The sequence below is a fragment of the Diorhabda carinulata genome, chromosome 7 (genome assembly GCF_026250575.1).
Source record: "Diorhabda carinulata isolate Delta chromosome 7, icDioCari1.1, whole genome shotgun sequence".
NCBI lineage: Eukaryota > Metazoa > Arthropoda > Insecta > Coleoptera > Chrysomelidae > Diorhabda > Diorhabda carinulata.
The window spans coordinates 10,899,235-10,905,184 of record NC_079466.1 but is presented as its reverse complement, the minus strand read 5'-3'; the positions used below and the strand labels follow the sequence as shown (position 1 = coordinate 10,905,184).

Sequence of the window (5,950 nt, the reverse complement as noted above, 5' to 3'; positions counted from 1 at the left end):
AATAAATAACGATGATTCTTCCATATTGGATCATTTTAAAATTAGATGACAAAAATACTGTTGTTGACAGATTACGCCTCTACTAATTTCGCTTTGTACTTCTGTACTAATACAATTAATGATGATGACGATACATGAATTCCTTAGATACCTCTTGTGCTACTTCTATATTTTGCAATCTTCTACCGAGATAGAATTATGAGAAAGATGAGAGTGCATATCAACTACAGATGTAATCAAGTGTAGAAAATCATCTATTAACTTTTAAATTTCAAGTTAATGCGTAGGGCAGAGATGATTATTTTAAAGGGATTAGTATGAAATTTCATGTATCAAATATTACGAAAACTTTTATAAAAAATCGGTTTTTGAACTTCACCACCAACTTTCTTGTTTCCATACTATATAGATTTTTTCGGTCAAATCTATTATTCAAATTTCTTCTGTTGCTATTTTATTTGTTGTAGTCTACCATTTATACTTCTATTCATGTAATCTTCACCCAAGCTAATAATTGGAAAAAGGTACGTGAGCGATTAAAACAAAGAAAAAATCAACAATAGTTCAAATGTATTCTTAAACAGTCTAGAAAAATATTTCTTCTGTCAAATAAGTAATACAACAATAATAAATGTCCTTTCCCATTATTATTTTCATCAAAGGATTGGAAAGAGCTAGAAAAGAGACAAAAATTCAAATCATTTTAGGTAGTTCCGAAACAATTATCTTTCAATCAAATATTAAAAATCAAAACTTTATAAGAAAATTGGCCAGATTTATTTGTTATTATATATTTAAATTACTTTAGTTCTAGCATAATGGAGTACCCCCTCTTTATCTGTTTTTCCGCTGTATAGACAATATCATATAAAAACAATGTAAACACCTAGATACAATTGGATATAGAAACAAGGAACTTATAAAAACGCTGACTATTCGATATACATGAATAGTGAATTCTAAAAATAGGAACCAAAAGTTAAGGGATATCTGGTCTTCAGAAATAATAAAAAAATGAGAGAGACAAATCATGATAATAAACATGAATGAAAATGTATTGAAGAATTAAAATAAAATGGATACAGAAATAGTTAAAAGGAGAACAATTTTCACTATACACTAAATTGAACAGTAGAAAAATATTAATAGAGATCAGAGTATGAAAATATATGTGAAAATAGTAACAAATATAACGTAAACAGCGAAAAAACAGATAATATATAAAATAGAACTTTATTTGAATTTATTAGCGACATAAAAAATATTACTCTACGTTAAACTAGTACTACTGCAGAAGCTCGTAGAAAACTACTAATAAGGCTTAAAGAAAAACTTGGAGCAGAATTAGGTAAGATGGAAAAATTAATTTAATTGGAAAATTAACTAAAATGACAAAATAGTCTTAGTGAGAAAAATCTGATGATCCATTACAAGTTTGTTTATAACCACAAAACATAAACAAAAACATCAAAGCCATTATTATAGACTCTTACCATTTGCCAAAATATTTTCTCGCTTGATGCTAACAATGTATTCTATATAAATACTTAATGTTAAAGAATATGAAAGATACAGTGATAAATAAGGATATTCTGGATTGTGTTCAGCTATAGAAGTATTTCAACATATCTTTACTGAACTTTTTGGAATTGTGCATGGTGTTCAATTGCACAAAATGACAATTTACTTTATATTATAATTCAAGTGCAAAAGAACATTTAAAAATCTGAAAAGATGCGTTTCAGAGAGAAAGACCTGTTAATTTAGGGTCAATCTAAACAAATGTCAGTTTTGTGTGAAAGAAGTAAAATACTTAGAGAAGAAGCACTAAAGCCTATAGATGATTTTGAATATGATTAATTACATTTAAAAAACAATATCGCAGTTATGTTACATGAAAAATGAACATATGATTTCTTGAAAGTAAATGTTACAAAAAGCTCATATCTCGAGATTTTATGATAATAAATTCGCAAAAATTTCGCTTCTAGTCAAAAAGTATGAGCTCGAACATGGAAGGAATAACTTTCTATTTCACGTGCATATAGAAATAAGTGCTCTCTCTATATTTTTGGTAAAACTATGATTGTTGAAAGTAAACAAAGGGTTTTGTAAATTTTTTTCTGTAATCATCAAATGATATCCGTTTAGAAGTTCATAAATTGTGGTTGCATTTGGAACAGGGTAATATTGTTATTGAATTATAAGTCTAACAACAAACTTTTTCTTACAGATGCACTATAGACATCATTTAACAAAGACTCAAATGAAATATTGATTAGCCGTTGTATTGCATGGAATTATAATTTCGTGAAATTTATTTTTTCCAATACAAAATTTGTGGTATTTCACAGAGAAACCTCAAAATATTCAGAAATCGTTTTTTTTTTATTTCTACAATTAGAGAGTCTTTCTGTAACGTTTGAAAAGCCTAAATATCTTTATTCAGACAATTTTCACTTTTTTAATTAGAAACTTGAAGATTATGAAAATTTTCCAGTTGTTCAGAATAAAAACTGATGAGAGTTGAGAGGAATTTTAAATTCCTTTCCACCAACTTTTGAAATGGAGACTAACTATAACTTCGAAATAGGAAAATCACATCTTCACAAGACTCAAGAGAATTGCTAGTGCTCGATTTTGAGAAAGATGAAGTTGTTTATATTAAAGATAATGTTAACAGCAAAAATAACTGGTAGAACTAACAAATATATACAAATTGCAGATCTCTAGTGTTCAATATTTAAATAGAAACCAATTCGATATATACAAAGCTTTGACTGAAGACAATTCATGTTATCATTCGAATTAGGAGAGAGAGAGAGAGAGATAAATTTTATTGTCATTAGAAAATTTTACAATTTTATCGACAAAAATTAGATAATATAAAAATATAAAATAACAATTTGACTAAATATAGTAATTATAATATCTTACCTCACACTAAATTGAATTATGCCATTCTATTGAGGCTATGGTAAATGGTAAAATTCTGCCACTGAATAATACGGTCTCTCAAGTAAAATGTCTTTGTCAATCTTCAGAATTTATTCAATTTATTTGCCATCCCTACTATGGATAATCTTGCTAAAATATTAGATGAACAGTGTCATGATATAATAAAAGACGAGAGATTCGTTATCAAGCCGAGTTCATGGACTCAATTTCCAGTACACTCTTATTGGAATAAAGAAATTACGATATTATGTCTTTACAGTTTAAAAGATAAATACAAAGAGTCTCAGCTGCTTCTGTGGTTACTTATGATCCCAACGAATCTGCCAAATTAGATGCTGTTAAGAGAAGTGGTGCAACAGTGTAATCTTGCATCAGAATAATGCACCTATTTGCAGATCTCCCATTGCAACAGCCACAATTGACTTCAAATTAGTTCGGAATTCGCTACATTCTCCAGATTTGACTTCTTGCGATCACTCACTTGTGGTCATATGTGGAGTAGATCATTGGTTTGTAAGAGATGAGAAGAAAGTGTTAACTTCAGTGGAGGGTATAATAAGAAATAAAAATGATATCTCAGTGAGGCAGAGGCAGGGCGAAGGGATCAACCCTCTTAACTAAAAAATGGCTGATAACGCTCTAATATTACCCAAACTCTGATTTTATACAAATTATAATAAGAAACATGTGTATAAATAAGTTTCATTTTTCTCTTAGCTTTTAAAATTGAGAATTACTCCCTGCAAAGTTGAGAGATATTAAATTCTAACAAATTAATTTTCCTCTAAGGTTATTGAAAATACCTTCATCAGAATTTCACACTTGTATGTAAAAGTATGAAACTGAATTCAATTAATTTTTATCCATAAATATTGTACACTATTTATGATAATTAGATAGACGAGTGTAGTTGTTTTAAGATGAAAAAGTGTGTTACCTTTATAAAATATATTATGGAAAATATGATATTTTTAATCAACATGCATAGAACCCTCCTTTTTAAATTTTTCTCCTCGTCTATCAATTTCATTCTATTACTAGAATTTTTTTAATACAGTCCAAGCATCTTATTAGATCTGTCTAATCTCAATGTTTCAAGTGCTAATTTTTGCTCCAAAAATTCAATAACTTTCATATTAGTAATGTTTTTCAAAAAATGAAACTGAAATGGTCGAAAACTTGAAATTGATGTTTCTCAAAAAAATATATATATATATATAGCATGATAGCGAATTTGAATATAAGAACAGAATCGACTTTTAGAAAACATTTTATACAAATTAACAGTAAAATTCAACTAAATTGGTGTGATTCCAACTTTAAAATTTGTAGGTAGTGGTTTTTTGACATATGCTTGGAAAATTGACTTAACAACGTCTTACCTGGAAGACATTAGTTCCTATGGCAGGAAATTTTGGATAAAGATAAAATCACCTATAGTATCTGTAATTTTCATTCAACACATAAGTTCCTATACCCCACGTATTTCCATAAAATACTTCAAAGAAAAACAGTCATCAAGAAAAATTATTGATGAATATAATGAAATATGCTACACTCACCATTTTTACTGCATCAATTAAATAAAAGGAGACTATTTAAGTAGATTGTGATCATGTTAGAGTAATATTTTTGAGTTATACTGATCTATCCAAACAACTTGTTGCCATTGAGTTTCTTTCTTATTTTTTGCATTTTAAAGGAAATAACATCTTTGTTGGAAAATTAGTGTCAAGTTACTAATTCTACCTGAAAACAAGAAATATTTAACTACTCAAAGCTTTATATAATTAAGTAATACAAAATGTATATTTCTTTATTACTGGGTATTACAAGAAAGCAAGAAAAAAAATTTCCTCTCATATTAATTTCATTTCTACTTCTCTCGACATTCAATTCATTTTGTTCTGCACATTTCGGAGATTCTTAAAACATTTCTCTCTCTCAGAAAAGTAAAATCAACATATTAGAATTGAAGTTAGTTGTTAATGAAAAATGCAATGTTGAATTAGAAATTTTAAGTAAGATTGTAATGAACCATTTTTACTTATCATTAATTAAACCATACCCTCTTGTCAATACTATATTCATTAATAAGAGAAAGAGAAATTTTAACATCTCTGGCTATGTATATTATCTATGAATAGGAAAAGGCTATGTGTAAAATCGCATGAGTAAAAAAATTTAGAAACCAGCAAATAATTCAAATATATATATGTATATATATATATATATATATATATATATATATATATATATATATATATATATATATATATTCAATTACAACAGCATTATTGATTAAAGAATATTAACATTCCGTGTACATTCCAAACTCAGAGATAAAATCATTGAAAAGTGCAGCAATATTTTCTATCAACATTGGAAGAAATCAGTAGTAAATTTGATAAAACATGAGGTCATTAAAACATACTCTAAAATGAAAAAAGTTGTTATTATTTTTTGTTCAAAAGCCTTACTATTTTTAATGCATTTCATTCTACTGAAATCCAGCATCACCATAATCACAACGTCTGAGATGCTCGAGTATATAATCTTTGGCTGTACTTGTGGAACGAAGTGATACGCATATGTCAGTTGTCAGTATATCTTCTTCGATCTTTCGAATTGATACTGGGATGTCAAAACATAGATTAATACCGACTTTGAGTTGTGAGATCCACAGAGCATACCATTATGGTATGTTCTGTGGTAATATCACGATTCGTATCTATGGTGGAATTTATAGACTGACGTATTTCCAAATTCGCTGTTTGAGTCTAAAGACATTAGCTTGACTTGTTGAAAAATTTTAAAAAAGCACCACAAACTATTAAGTCAGTAAATTAAATTCTTGTTTGAAAGTCATAACTATTTCAAAGAAACTATTAATATACAATTTCTTTCAGAAATTGTACATAAAATATATTATAACTGCTAAATTCATATCATTTCCACTTGCTACACTACCGCTATTTTGGCGAGTCTTCGT

General features: G+C 27.8%; 1 long non-coding RNA gene across 3 annotated transcripts; it reads right to left on the bottom strand.

Moving 5' to 3' along the window:
• Nucleotides 1-553: 553 nt before the first annotated feature.
• LOC130896462 (uncharacterized) lies at nt 554-5,551 on the bottom strand. 3 transcript variants are annotated; one of them, XR_009059571.1, is made up of 5 exons: nt 5,439-5,551; nt 4,521-4,707; nt 4,341-4,456; nt 2,938-3,087; nt 554-674 (listed from the first exon to the last, which is right to left on the bottom strand). It is a non-coding gene; the product is annotated as an uncharacterized LOC130896462 (long non-coding RNA). The 3 variants fall into 3 exon arrangements; XR_009059573.1 differs by having other exon boundaries at nt 2,938-3,069; XR_009059572.1 differs by lacking the exon at nt 4,341-4,456.
• Nucleotides 5,552-5,950: the final 399 nt, after the last annotated feature.